Source organism: Armigeres subalbatus, chromosome 2 (genome assembly GCF_024139115.2).
Source record: "Armigeres subalbatus isolate Guangzhou_Male chromosome 2, GZ_Asu_2, whole genome shotgun sequence".
NCBI lineage: Eukaryota > Metazoa > Arthropoda > Insecta > Diptera > Culicidae > Armigeres > Armigeres subalbatus.
In genome coordinates this window covers 17001525-17017081 of record NC_085140.1, presented here as the reverse complement: position 1 = coordinate 17017081, position 15557 = coordinate 17001525, and the positions used below count along the sequence as shown (strand labels likewise).

The window sequence follows — 15557 nt, the reverse complement described above, 5'->3', positions numbered from 1 at the left end:
AGTCATGTTTTTGGATTTATGACCTATGGGGGAACCACTGTGCTCTGGTCGAGGACGGTGTTTCTGTCTTTCTTTTTTCCTTTTCTAAATGACTTGTTATGGCCTGGGCAAGGATGTTAACGATCATTCAGTAATTTGCTTTCGATCATTTAGTAGTTTTTCAATAACACATTCCAGAAGCTGAATTTCAAAATGTGTTCTATGGTGGACTTCTAGTGCGAAGGTTTTTCTACAACTCTGCCTAATGGTTCGTTGTTTGAATTCCACTAGTAACGGAGTTACAGTTATAGTTTCAGTAACTTAGACTAAATGATAACAAAATTCCAATCATTTAGTTTGAGTTACTGCAACTAGCGCTCTAACTCCGGTTTTAGTTGAATTCTAATAACGAACCATTAGGCAAAGTTGTAGAAAAACCTTCGCACTAGAAGTTTACCATACAATATATTTTGAAATTCAGCTTCTGGAATGAGTTATTGACAAACTACTAAATGATCGAACGCAAATTACTGAATGATCGTTAACATCCTTGGGCCTGGGAGTTATGGCAAATGCTTTGTCCACATGGAATTTTCACCCAAACCGTCTTCGATTTAATAACCGATTCGCTCGAATGTTCATTATGGGCAAATTAAATTCGGCCAGATGACTTTTGGCTTAACGTGTTATTCGGCCAAATGGCTTTCCTTCGAAGATTTTCTGTCAAACAACCCTTCCTCCTATTTAATATTTTTGGTGAAATTGTCATAGAATTTCTTATGGACAATATAAAGAATTTCCCGTAGAAAACAAAATAAATTCCTTTAAAAACCCTTTTAAATTCCGAAAAACGTTCGGTTCAAATACCGAAGTTTCCTTAAAAAAAATCAAAATTTTGTAGAGTTTTGTGCAATTTGGAAATTCCGAAGATTTTTTCATAGAGGCCCTCCTTAGCTGCGAGGCGGCAATGTCCCAGTGGGGGATGTAATGCCAATGAAGAAGAAGAAGAATGCTTCATAGAAATTTTAGAGAAAAATTTGTGCCAAATTGCAAAGAATTTCCTATGAAAATTTCGAACCATTTACCGTTTACCAACATTTTTCGTTGATATCCACATTTTGAACCCTGAAGAGTTTTCCCGGGTATTTTGAAGAATTTTCTGTGTGAATTTTAAAGAACACTCAACAGAAATCGTCCCAAGTGGGCTGAAAAATTATCCACCTGATAGGGACAAGGATGCCGACATTTTGTCCATTTCTCTCGAGACTTTCGCTGGTTTTAATGAGATATTGCGGACATTCATCGTCGTTTTTTGATATTTGGCGTCAAAACCAAATGTAAGCAAGCCGGCTGGTGGAAAAATTCTGGATCTAAATGCAATATATAAAGATTTATAACGATAAATGTGCTCAACCGTAGCATAATGGGCCAAGGTTTGAGCCGATACCCCTATATAAAAATGAAATGGTCTGTGTTCGTATCCGCATAACTCGAAAACGGCTTGATGGATTTTTTCATTTCTTCAGCAGAAACATTCGTTATAATTTCCGACGGGTTTATATGATATTTCCTAATGCGAAAATTACGAGTAAAGTTGAGCAAATCGTGAAAAACTAAAATTGTGATTCCTATGCGAACTTTGCATGGGCAGATCGGAACGCACATTCTCGCCTACTATGCAGGACAACGTCTGCCGGGTCAACTAGTTCAGAATAAATTTTCGTGCATATTCTGAACAATTTCCTAAATAAGTTTAAAACATTTTCTTAGAACAATCCATGGAAATTCCAAACAATTTTCCTATGATGAATAGAATAATACCCATTTCCTATGAAAATTCTATTTCTGTCCTTATGTGCTTTCCGATATGGTTTATTATTTTTATACAAACAACACCATTAGCACATTTTTGAGCATATCCAGAGATCCTTGATTTTCCTTATCCAGTTTTAAGCCATCCAGCCCACCCCTTAAAGTTTCATATTTTCCTTTCGCTCATCTGAGCTAACTTATCGAGAGAAACTAAGAGAAAAGCTCGCTCTCCGACATCAGCGGACAATATTCTCGCTTTACTTTGTTGCCCGACGTTGCGTTGTTGGTGGAATTCGAAAGAAGCGCATCATCATCGCGGTGCGGTTCCATCCATTCTCCAGACCACCACAGTGTTCAGTTGGAGAAGCGCAAGGCCCACTCAATCAGTCGAGTGCTGAACTCGCTTGGTAGCGGACACGTTTTGCTGCTGCGGTTAGTGGTTGAGGAACCTCCAAGCGTCATCCCTTGAAAGAAAATTGGTAAGAAGTGAGAGTGATCGTCGTTGTATCTCCTACGGTGTAAGGACTAGGCTTAATCTCCGCAGGGAAAGAAGCGTTGTTCTGTTCTGAAGAAGATCCTGGACTTGATCTGCGCTCGCTGCGAAGTTCGTTACTCAGTGCGGACGCTGTGGTCGAAGTGACTGGACGTGGTTGCGTGGATCGTGTGTAAATGCCGGTGAATTAAGCATTGGAAAAGAACGGACACCTATCCGACGGACAACTATACGGCTGTGCTAAGTGGTTAAGCTATCAATCATTCTCCGGGGTGTGTTGTATTATGCGGAGAGAGTCTAGATTACTGTCTGGAATCTGGCACTTTGATATGGATATTTTTTTCTGCCTAGGAGAGACTGTACCGCGCCGCTAGCTGTAGTATCGCGCGTAAGGGATGTGATTCTGTTTTATCGGCAGCGTGACTAAGACGCAACTGACTGGAAAGCATGTGTGTATAGTCTGGTGATTTGCGAACGGAGTGCTTTGAAATTCAACGCAGAAAAGTGGATTGCCGTTGTGTGTTGTGCCGATTAGTCGATTAGTGGTTGGGAATTGAATATTGGCCGTGGCTCAGCAGCAGGTGAGTTATGCTAATTTTGGTTTGGAAGAGCTTTGTTTATACTAAACGGAATTGAAATAAATCAATATGGATCTGCTGATTATATTGTTTGTGGTAGATTTGAAATTCATCAAATCGAATATTAATTCGAAGCATTCGGATTACAATCAATATTCCCCTGGCGTATTCATCCATGGTGTATTGATTTTTAGGAAATATTGGTTTTATAAGATATTCAAAAATTCTAATTCTAAGAATGTTGGCAATTATATACGATTTGCATATTCTGTTCTAAGACTTTCTTTTAATTATTTTGTTTTTCCCTATGTGGTCGGAATTCTGGTGACCCACAAGGAACGTCTCTTTGACTGTCTTGTGATACTGTGGCCAAAAAAGGAACACGAAAATTTTATCATAACTTTTTATGTAACCATCTGTTAGAATTTACTGAGTTGTTGAACAGAACATTCTATACGATTTGTTGTTCCACTTTGCAAAATTATTAGCCCATACTTCCTGACCACTTTTCGTGACGGTCTCAAATTTGATTCTGCAGAATGAACCCCCTATGTTTTCCCGAAGGACGTATTCTACGTCAAAACAAGTTATTTTTACGCTTTAGAGGATTTGTCAACTATTTGACATAACTTTTGCTCTCTAGCCGCAAATCAAGAATCCTGAATTGAATCTTTCTTAAGCAAATAGCTATCGACAAAATGGTCAAATGATAGTGACACGAAATAGCATTTTTGTGAACTAATACAAAGCTTGTCCTGCAGCCTTATGTCTTTCTAGTAAAACATTTTTTTTCTATATATTGGGTTTGCAAAATTTACTTTTTCAGAAAAGTGATGAGCAACTATGCGTCTCCATGCTCGTGTACATGGATTGAATGCAAAAGAGAATGATAAAATCTCTCACTTATCACCTCTGTATACATTTGCGATATGTAGGGGAAGATGATGATGATGATACTACCATCTATTGTAGCAAGGCACCTGCCGATAGCTATGGCCATATCTGATAATCGATTTTATCATGATTATATTATTGTTTGTATTTCATCAAACTGCTGTATGAAGGGCCAAAAACGGGTGGGATGGTTCCATAAAGCAGAGACACTTCCGAAACACACGACACACTGCGAAATCCACGGGAGGAGTGAAGAATCTCCTTCCAGAAGAAAGTTCGTACAATCAATAATATAATCAAGCCCTCCTTTCCCAGATTGACCCAATAGATGGGGAAAAGAGCCCGCCCTTTATCAACGAAATGTTAACAATAGGAAGTTGGCAATCCCACTCTTCCCATCCAAATCGCTTCAATCGGGGGCCCTGATGGTTAATTATATTATTATATAATGTTCATATGGTTTTAAAAAAAATAATAATGGAATTCTCTCACCAAATTACAATTCGTTTGTCCTCGACGAGATCCTTTCTTCAACCCCAGAACGTTTTTGAATGAATTGTTGTCTTAAGTGTTGGACAAATAATTGTTCGACGATGATTATCTTGGTTAAAATCAAAATATATGCTTCGTTTTGATTGAAGATTGAAAAACAGAATTTTCGAATCCCGAAAAGATGAGATAAGAAGAAGAAAGACAGTATCAATCTTCCTATATCACATACGTTTTTGTTTATAATCAGATCTATGTTAAAGTGCATTTTGGTAAAAAAATCAATGAGTGCGAGAAGACGTGATATGCAGAAGGATCGATGAGATTGAATATATGTTGCGATATGTAGGGGAAGAGCCCCCAAAACGCAACATTTTGGCTTCACCCTAGTCTGTGTACTACGTACTACCCTAGTCAATGTACTACGCGTCTCCACGCACTTTCCATATCAGAATTTTGATTCGCCGACGCGTGGAACATTGTTCCCTTAGAGCTACCGGCTAAAAGGTGTTTTGCCTCATGAGTTTTCCCGCAACAAAATATCACCACTTTTTGAAAATGTTAAGGACAAGCATCCCGGAAGCCAAAACCAATGCATTCGCGTTTTTAAGAGTATCCCATTCAAAACGGAAGCGACGCAGCAAAGCTGGAATAATAAAAATGACAGTTGTGCGTGGCTCCCTTTCTAAATGGGACGCCCTCGAAAACGCGAGTGCATTTAGTTTTGGATTCCGGGAGGCTTATCCTTTATATTATCAATACGGTTGAGATTTTCTGAAATTTGAAGATTGCATCAACTAGCTATATTGTTTATCTGTTGCAAAAATACCCTTGAAAATCATTACAACTAAGACATTAAAGCAGTGTTTGCTTAGTTAGGGCATATTGCACTCCCCTCTCTCTTCCCCTGGCATACCATGAGTCACTCTTCTGCAAGCTGCCATGAAAAAGCACTGATTCGGAGGGCTATTCCCCATGATAAATTTCATTTAAACACGTTGGTGAGGGGCACTGGTTCTGATGATACATTTTAACTTGTCTGAAAGAAAAATGGTCCCCAACAAAAATGAGCGTTTTATCATCACTTCTCGGTGGTGGGGGCTGTCTATCCGATTTTGTTTTTTTTTCGCACTTTGCACATATACAAGTTTAATGAATTTGTTTTCACAGCTTGTAATAATTCGAAACAGTTTTTGCCTCTCTTTTGTCATTGTTCTTCATCTAATAACCCTTAAATGCGCCATGATGCGCCATCGCCTTGCGCCTTTAAGGGATAAGAAAGATTTCTGGAATCACCACTCAATGACTTTTATAATAAAGTGATATAAGTGTATTACTTTTTGTCTGATCCCATCCGGGTAGTCGCTGGAGTGAGGCAAGGATTTCTCGCTTAACTTTTTAAAAGGACCTAAGTAACATTTTTTTCATGAATTAATTTGAGTACTGCAATCAAAAACTCTCATGTTATTCTGTTGATTGCGCTATTCAAATTAATTCATGAAAAAAATGTTACTTAGGTCCTTTTGAAAAGTTAAGCGAGATTTATTCTATCTCCTTTACTGTTTCTCATCGTAATCGACGAGATGATGGTGATGGTTGCGATTGACCGTGTACCAAACCGTGGGTAGCGCGCGGAACAGAACTCGATTTTCCGGAGTAAAAAGCGCCAGCAGGAAGTTCGAGACCGTGGAGAGACGGAGCAACTGTACCGCGCTAATAACACACGAAAGTTCTATGAGAAGTTGAACCGTTCACGTAAGGGCCACGTGCCACAGCCTGATATGTGTAAAGACATCAACAGGAACCGTCTTTCGTGTCTGCTATTCAACATCGCTTTGGAAGAGGTAATACGAAGAACAGGGATTGACACGAGTGGTACAATTTTCAACAAGTCCGTCCAGCTATTTGGCTTCGCCGACGACATAGATATTATGGCACGTAACTTTGAGAAGATGGAGGAAGCCTACATCAGACTGAAGAGGGAAGCTAAGCGGATCGGGCTAGTCATCAACACGTCGAAGACGAAGTACATGATAGGGAGAGGTTCAAGAGAAGACAATTCTGCATATCATCTATGGTGGGGTGCGGATGGCGGACGGTACGTGGAGGAGGCGAATGAATCACGAGTTGCATGAGCTGCTGGGAGAACCATCCATCGTTCACATCGCGAAAATCGGACGACTGCGGTGGGCTGGGCAGTAAACCGGTGAAAATGGTTCTCGGCAACGATCCGACGGGCACAAGAAGGCGAGGTGCGCAGCGCGCAAGGTGGAAGATGACTTGCGGACCCTCCGTAGACTGCGTGGTTGACGACGTTTAGCCATGGACCGAGCCGAATGGAGAAGACTCTTATATAGAGCACAGGCCACATCGACCTTAGTCTAAATAAATAATAATAATAATAAAAACTATGCACTTTGAAAAACATTATGGTCTGGTTGGAAAGTAAAAGCTGTACGAAAATGCAGGACTAAATAAGATATCAATAACGGTAAGGGTGAAGTTGTCTTCCACGCTGGGGAGTCCCATCGACAAACTTTAGCCAGGTGGCCAACTATGGCTGCACGAGTATCCAGGAATTCAATAGTGAGGGACCGACTGATTATTTCGATGGAATTTACTCCCAGTTGGCAGTAGCAGTAAAAAGTGTAGACAACAACCTTCCGTGCCCCATTTTTACACTACTCGTCACTGAGTTGCGATACCGACGTTTCTATCTGTTTTAATAAACCTGCTTCTCTATGTTTTAAAATTTTCACCATGAGCTCATGGAAGAATTCTTCTTCTTCTTCTTCTTCTTATTGGCATTACATCCCTACACTGGGACAGAGCCGCCTCGCAGCTTTAGTGTTCATTAAGCATTTCCACAGTTATTAACTGCGAGGTTTCTAAGCCAGGTTACCATTTTTGCATTCGTATATCATGAGGCTAACACGATGATACCTTTATGCCAAGGGAAGTCGAGACAATTTCCAATCCGAAAATTGCCTAGACCGGCACCGGGAATCGAACCCAGCCACCCTCAGCATGGTCTTGCTTTGTAGCCGCGCGTCTTACCGCACGGCTAAGGAGGGCCCCCATGGAAGAATGGTGGTTGGAAATCGATAAAATGTATGGGAAAACGAGGTATTTCGTAAATTTATGAAAATGGTGGTGTTTTAGAAGAAATTAGTGATAAGGAATGCAATATTAGGTGAAAAGATGATCTTGCTCACTTAGTTTGCACTGGTTAGTAGTTTTATAGTGATAAAAATTTGATTTTACTACCACTGGAACAACGCCATCTCTTGCATTGAACATTTTGACTGGTACCTTATTGAGTTAGATCGCTGCAGCCAGATAGTAAACTCAAACTTAGCGCAAAACATCGTCCAACAATATTACACACAAATAACTAGAGCGCCATCTTGAGCCCAACCATCAACAGTACATCCATGGAGGTTTGAGTAACTTCACTACAAAAGCCCTCAAGCATGTTTGGCTGACCTTGACTCCACCCACGAAAACTCAAGCCAAAATCAAAGCGATTGGATTTTTTTTTGAAACCAAGCAGCCAACTGTCAAACTGTTGTTCGAACAACTTCACATACGGCCAAACAAAGCAGCAACCGAAGCGTTTTCTCGGGGGTGAAGTCAATGTTGGACCAGCGTGTTTGAGCGTGTGTACGCTGTACTTAACCCCGAAAAAGAAGGAAAATCTCCTAAATTAATTATATTTATTTTTGTATTTTTTAATGTATTTTTACGCTCATGTTTGGAGCGTCGAATATTGTCCGAAAGCTACCCGATCAGCCTCCTTTAACGTCAATGTTTCATGGCCGAATGGAGCCATCGAAGAATAAGAAGAATTTTGTCTTTTGGCACTTAAGCTAGTAACGAAACCCAGTCCTATTCACAGCTGCAATGTGTCTTTTTACCTTGTTGGTAGCATCACTATCGCACGTCACTAATGTTCCAAGATACACAAATTCTTCTACATCTTCAAAATTGTCACCATCCAGCACCATTTCACTACAACTATCACTAATGAACCCACTTTGATTACCAACGACCATGTGATTTGTTTTGCTGGCATTGATCGTGAGTCCAATCCTCGCTGTCTTCCTCTTAAAAGGCACAAAAGTATCTTCCACGGCGCGGTGATCAATCCCGATAATATCGATATCGTCCACGAAGCCCAGGATCATATGCGATCTTGTGATAATGGTACCGCTTCTTTGTGCACCAGCTCTCATAATCGCTCCCTCGAGCGCTATATTGAACAGCACATTCGAGAGTGCATCACCCTGCTTCAATCCATCTACGGTAACAAATGATGTCGATATTTCATCCGCAACCCTTATACTTGATTTCGATCCGTCAAACGTTACACGAATTAGCCGTATCAGTTTCGCCGGAAAACCATGTTCTAGCATAATTTGCCATAATTCATTCCGTTTCACAGAATCGTAGGCCGCCTTGAAATCAATAAACAGATGATGTATCTGCAAGTTCTACTCCTGGAATTTATCAAGGGTAAACATTTGATCCGTCGTTCTATTCAGTTTCATTAAAGACATTGGAAAAACATCAAAGCACGAAAAAGTTGCATCAAGATGTCAAAAACGTTCGAATTGTGATCAATGTTTAATTAAAATTGCAATGCAGTACGTGTTTGACATTTGGAAACAAACGAACAAAGAATACTGCACTTCATGTTGCAAACACGAAACAAAATGTTGCATATTGTTGCAAAAGTTGCATATTTTTTACCATGTAACTTCAATGCGTCTTTCAAAATTTAATTGTTTGTTTAAATTAAGTTGCAGATATGTTGAATGTGTCTTCATGTTTAATTTAGCATCGTTCAACGTTTTGACAACTTACATTTTTTTCCTGTGATGGTGCAATCAAGTATCAGGAAACCCGAGTGCAAAACATCATAATCGTATGGTTTTTATGGTGAGTCCCTTCGAAGTGTTGAATGTTGCTGTGGTAGAGTGAAGGACTATCGATCACAAGGTCCATAAATCAAATCCAGTTTTATAATTTTTATTTTATTTTTTTCCGCTGTTATTGCAATTTTACTGCAATCGAAGGATGTTTCCGTAGGCTCCACCTCTTGCGCTTTTTAGATTGCAAGAGAGTTAAATTTGATGGCACATACGCAAAGATTGTTTCTTTTCGAATAGTTGCAACACAGTGAAATGTTCAATAGTGAAACAATCTGTGCTGCTTGGGTTCAATCTGTTGAACAGAATACGGGACATAATTATGTAAGCCGAACTAAGGAGGCTTATTCCTTGGTAATTAGCGCACTCCAGTCTGTGCCCTTTCTTGAAGAGAGGGCAAATGAGTCCGTCCAACCTGATAGCAGGTAATTCCTCATCTTCCCATATTTTCGACATAACATGGTGTAGAACTTCATAAAGCTGCTCACTGCCATGTTTAAGAAGATCATCCGGGAGCTGGTCTTTCCCCGCAGGCTTATTGTTTTTTCAGCTCTTAAATGGCTTTTCTAACCTCAGTTTTTCTAGTGTAGATGGTGACTCCACAGCTTGTCCATCGTCGCTGATGTTTAATCTGTTCACGGATGCACCCTCACTTCCACTATGCAACAAAGTTTCGAAGTGTTGCTTCCACCAGGCAGCCACTTTTGTTTTATCTTTCAGTAAATTTCCTTCCTGGTTGTTGCAAATGACGGGAGATGGTGCTGTCTTCCTCCGCACGCCATTGACAGTCTTCCTCCGCATATCATTCTGCTCCATTCTTTCCTGCGCCTCACTAATCACTATTGTTCTTCACACTGTTTCTTCTTCCTGTGGTGGATTCGTTTTTCGGCTGCTTCTGCTTCATTGTACCGATCTCTATTCGATCAGGTACCTGACACCAACATCCGGCTTCTGGCAACGTTCTTCTCGTGTGTCACTCTCTGACACTCCACATCAAACCAACCCGTTCTGGGTCGCCTCTGTGCAGTGTCTACCACTTCTCGTCCCGTTGTGTTCACCGTTCCATGGATCGATTCCCATACATCGTTGATGTTGTCGCTAACGTTGATTGTACTTATTCGTTCGTCGAACTTGTGGCGGTACTCAGCCGATACTTCTTCCGCCGACAATCGCTGGATATTGTAACGCATCGTTCGCTGTGATCTTTCGCTCTATATAGTTGACAATCGCGATCGAATTTTACTGACCACGAGGTAGTGATCAAGAGGTCTCCAGTAACCTTGCGAGCAAAGGCGTAAGCTTGCCAATCCGGAGATGGCGAGTTCGATTCTCGGTCCGGTCTAGGATGTTTTCGGCTTGGAAACATTCTCGTCACCCTGGGCATAGTGTATCCATTGTACTTGCCACACAATTACATACTCATGCAATGGTGGGCATAGAAAAGCTTTCAATTAATAACTGAGGAAATGCTAATAGAATACTAAGTTGAAAAGCAGGCTAAATTCCAGTTGGAATGTAGAGCCATTGAAGAAGAAGAAGAAGAAGAAGAAGAAGAAAAGGTAGTGATCAGAGTCAAGTTCTGAAATGTCCGTACATCGATAACATCCCATTTCTCGTCCATCTACCAGAACATGGTCTATCTGGTTGCAAATTTCACCGTTTTAGCGTCTCTGATGTATTGCTTAATTGCGGGCTGTTGGATACGGATTGGCGGAAGGGTTTTAGTTTTAGTGAGCCGGGTGATCCCATCCCCACACTACCTGAGTTAATCTCCTCAGGTGTCTGTTTGCAGATTTCCGTTTACCCTTGCCCAAGGAAAAAAAGGTGTGCTTTCGGATGTATTTTCGTTTAACCTTTTGTCTGTGCTCTGGGGTCAATATGACCCCAGGCCACTTTGAGTGGCTGCCATTTTTTTAGTTTTCAACCGATTCTCCTAGTTTTTGGTAGTTTGCTAAAACTCGCCGAGATCTGTCTCCTAGGTGCAAATTCGCTTGAAAAATCTTGAAAATATGCGCTACAGTGTACTTTTTTCAAAAAACTTACGTTGTCTGTGCTCTGGGGTCAAATTGACCCCAAATTAAAATTTCTCTAACTTTCTTAATGTTTGGCCAATTTTGAATTTTTAGGGCTGTTTCGAAAGATAATTTAATCATCTTTCAGGTCGTTACCAAAAATTGACTATAGATGGGCGGGTACATCGCGGGGAGGGGTTTTCGTAAAAAAGGGTACAAAAACAGTGATTTTTTATGCTTATTTTACTTATATCTGAATATCCTATCCATTTTGAACTGCACCTTTTCAAAAAGGTTATGCAGGAAAGCGTGGGCTTTGACATGAGGCATTGATTAGTTTAGAGCTTGATCGCTAGGTGGTGGTATATTTGAATTAATTATTTTAGACTACTCAAGTAATTCCGATATATGGAATTTTCCTCGTTGTAAATATTCTTATCGCACAATTTTGAAATTTTCAAAGATGACGTCCTTAACAAAGTTCGTCTGGTAGGAATGGACTATCATGGGACGGAATAAATAATTAGGAAATTTATAAATAGACGGCGCTAGTGTACTTGCAATATTCTTGCATGTTTGAAATATTGCTTTAGCTTAAGATCCCTCATACCTACACCCAAGTTGTATTCGGCAACATTATTCAGGATGTCCAGGACTACAAAGCGGTGCTCAATATAATGAGCACTTCTTCTAAGATGCGGCACTAGTGAGCTGTTATATTTGGGTATATTGTTCCATGTGAGATCTGATGTATTTTGGTTTGTAGCATTTTTGACAAACATAAATGTTGTGGTAGAGTTAATCAAAAGTTTTCTTTGTATTCAACCTGCTCCAGCGATGCTGCAAATAATAGAATGTGTTCACATAATGTGTTTTAGGTCATCCAAGAAAACGCTGGAATTCAGGCCTTTGGGTCTACATGCGTAACCAAAGATCAGCCAATTTTCCGCCTATTAGTAAAATTCTCAATTATTACTTCCGTCACAAGACAGTCCATTCCCACTAGAGGACCTTTAATCAAGACGCCATTTTAACAAATTTTAAATTTGTGCGATAAGAATATTTGCACTGAGGAGAATTTTATATATCGGAATTACTTGAGTAGTCTAAAATAATGAATTCAAATATACCACCACCTGGCGGCCAAGTTCTAAACTTATCAACGCCTCATGCCAAAGCACACGCCTTCCTGCATAACCTTTTTTAAAAAGGTGCAGTTCAAAGTGGGTAGGATTTTCGGATATAACTAAAATATTCATGAAAAATCACTGTTTTTGTACCCTTGTTCACTAAAACCCCTCCCCGCGATGTACCCGCCCACCAATAGTCAATCTTTGGTAACGACCTGAAAGATGATTAAATTATCTTTCGAAACAGCCCCAAAAATCCAAAATCGGCCAAACATTAAAAAAGTTATAGCAATTTCAATTTGGGGTCAATTTGACCCCAGAGCACAGACAACGTAAGTTTTTTTGAGCACAGACAGAAGGTTAAAGTAGGTGCTACTGATGACCATCTCTCTTGCAGCAGCGAAATTTACTAGTCGTAGGCCGTTGTCATTGATAGCCGAGTGAGCGCCTCTTCATCAGTTTTGGCTTCAGGAAAAGTGAGATAATATTGATTTTGCCTTTGCGTCGGTACTGAAGCTCAAACATATTTATCCTTATTCTTATCAGGTCCGAATTAATCTTTGTACAATGCGTTTGGTATTTAGGCAGCTGACCTTTACACTGAGTTCATACTATTCAGAGCGTTCAGCAGATCCACCAGATTCGTATCTGCTTCTTTCCTAATTGATGAGCGCTCTGCACTGAAATTATTCTACACACTCATGCTACTGGTTTCACACGTGAATTTTCACTACTTGTAAACCATATTTAATTAACGTGGAATTCCAGTCGCATACGTCAAAAAATGAAACGTTCGGTACAGATGAATTTCATCGATAATTAAAATGGAAAACACGTTCAATCTCCATGGATTGTTTTGTGAAAAATGTCAGAATCCGGGATTTTTTTTTCTTTATAATTTACAAATGAAAGTAATGATTCGAACACGCAAAACATGCAAATGAAACATATCAATCTTGAATTTTGAATAATAGTTTATTAACACAAAACAAAACAATATATTCTCGGGTCAATCATTGAAACAGGGTGATAATTTTGTATTTTTTCTTGTCTACCAGCAAAATTATGCGTAGGAGATTCCGAAGACGTGAAGGTTTCTAAAATTGCTGCTTGAATTATTGTGTAATATTGAATAATGCAATGCAATGCCATCATAAATATCAGTTCCGAAGTTCAAAGGTTAAACCTGAAACAGTAGGGCACATTTACAATAATTTATAATTTTCAATCATATAACAAGAACTTACTTTTTTGTATATTAAAAATACGAGATAGGCAGAAAGTAATTATACAACTATATAGACCAAGTAAAATTAATAATAATAAATAATTTCCTTCATTAAGATGCTCGCAATATTCAGAGGTTGGTTCACTCACAAAATTTTTCTTTCAGCGCCATATTTTTTTTCTTCATCTATCATTGCTATGGAAAACAATGTTTAAAACACGTCAATATACACAGTTTTTACCTATGGTATCAATCCATATTTATATCTTGCGGCTTAAACGTGGATGGCTAGTGAAAATGATGGTCGATGAAACACGTTCGATCCACATGAAAAAGAACGTTGTGTGAACGTGTATAATATTTTCAGTGTGAAGATTGAAAATTCATGTCGTTAGCGTAAATTTGTATTTTCCATGCTTTATTAAATTCTAGATTTTTAGTAAAATCAAATGAAACTCGGAATTTTGAGATACGATCGTTTATATGTACACACTTAATTTTTTTCACCGAGGCCGGCAAAATAGATTGCCGAGAATCCAACAGCTGAGAGCTCGGTAAAAATCTCGTTAAAAGTTCAAATTGCCGACTGGGCTGCAAAACGTGTAGTCACACCAGCTGTCAAAATTTGCCGGGCATATCGGTAATTAAATTACCGAATCTTTCGGCATATATTTCTGCCGAAATTCAGTAAATTATTATTTTTCTCTTGTTATTCAAAAATAATGCAAAAAAAGTAAAAATCAACAAATATCCTAAATATATATATATTTCTGAAACATATTGGTCTGAAAATATGAATTTAGCTTTTCGACATATTTTAATTAAGCAAAATTAAGAGATGTAAGTTTTTTTACAAAATGCCTTTCAGTGAGTGTTTTCAAAATAGATTGCTTGATAGGTCATTCACGTTCATTGCGCAACGTGTTTATATAAAGTAATGGATAACACAAGCATTCACTTGTCGGAAATACTCTAATCTCTTCGTCTCAGAATCTCGATTCTCAGGTACAACCGGAGACTCCAATGCCCAATATCTTAATAGCGGTGCCTTATTTTTGCTTTGTTGCTCATTATCGCAAAAAGCCGCTGAAAAAATATTATGTCTATTTCACTACAAAAGAGATTAAATTATTATATGCATCAATCGCATAGATAATATTAAAAAACTTACACAGAATGCAATTTGTCAGCAAGTGTTTGTTGAATTTACTTTTTCTTTTTTTGCGTTCTCAAGTCAACTTCGATTTTGACATTTCAAACATTTCCGAATCTCGGCAAATATATTAATTCACCGATTTTGATCGCAAAATAGATTACCGACTTTCGGTGATCATTGTTCTTAGCCGAATCTCGGCAACGAGTGTTTAGAAAAACAATATAAAATGTCAAACTTTGACGATATATCAGTAATATAGTAATTTATAGAAATACTAGAATAAGAGATCGGCGAAGACGCCATCTTGTTTCCAATCGAACCGTCAAAAGCGGTTCCATTTCGACTTGTTTACTTTTTGCATCCATAAGAAGCAAGCAAAAAGTTCAAGTGCTGCCAGTATTGTTTTCACGATTTCGTGCATTTTCATACGTTGCCATTTCGACAGTTTTTCACTCCGCCGGTCTCTGGTTATAGGGTTGCTAGTAATTTACAGACCAAGTTCGTCACTTTCTATTACCGAAATCAAATTTAGCTTTTAAGTGTGTAACTCCATACGATCCGTTTTTGACCATAACTGAGGATTACTGTTACGACCAAGATGAATACACCACTAGGTGTTGCAATCTGCCAAATTCACGATTCAGCCATCTTGGATTTTAGTATGGGAGAGCCAGCCGGTTTGTTCTCGTCTTCTCGTCCATAAATTGGGAAGACTGCAACACCTAGCTGTGTATTCATCTTGGTTACGACATAGTTGGAAGCAGTGGTGCAATTTATCAGCAATGCCTGCTGAGTGTGATTCTTTTGTTTTGTATTTTTCTCTGCTCCTCTTTGCCTATGACGCACATAAGGGTA

General features: G+C 39.1%; 1 protein-coding gene across 2 annotated transcripts in view; it reads left to right on the top strand.

The window, feature by feature from the left end:
* The first annotated feature begins 2181 nt into the window (after positions 1–2181).
* LOC134217964 (SPARC-related modular calcium-binding protein 2) overlaps positions 2182–15557 on the top strand; it is a 128286-nt gene continuing 114910 nt past the window's right edge. The window contains exon 1 of one of the 2 annotated variants that reach the window (XM_062696830.1): positions 2182–2865. The gene's annotated coding sequence lies outside the window, so the exon portion shown is untranslated. The remainder of the gene's footprint in view (positions 2866–15557) is intronic. The other variant, XM_062696832.1, reaches the window with a different exon arrangement.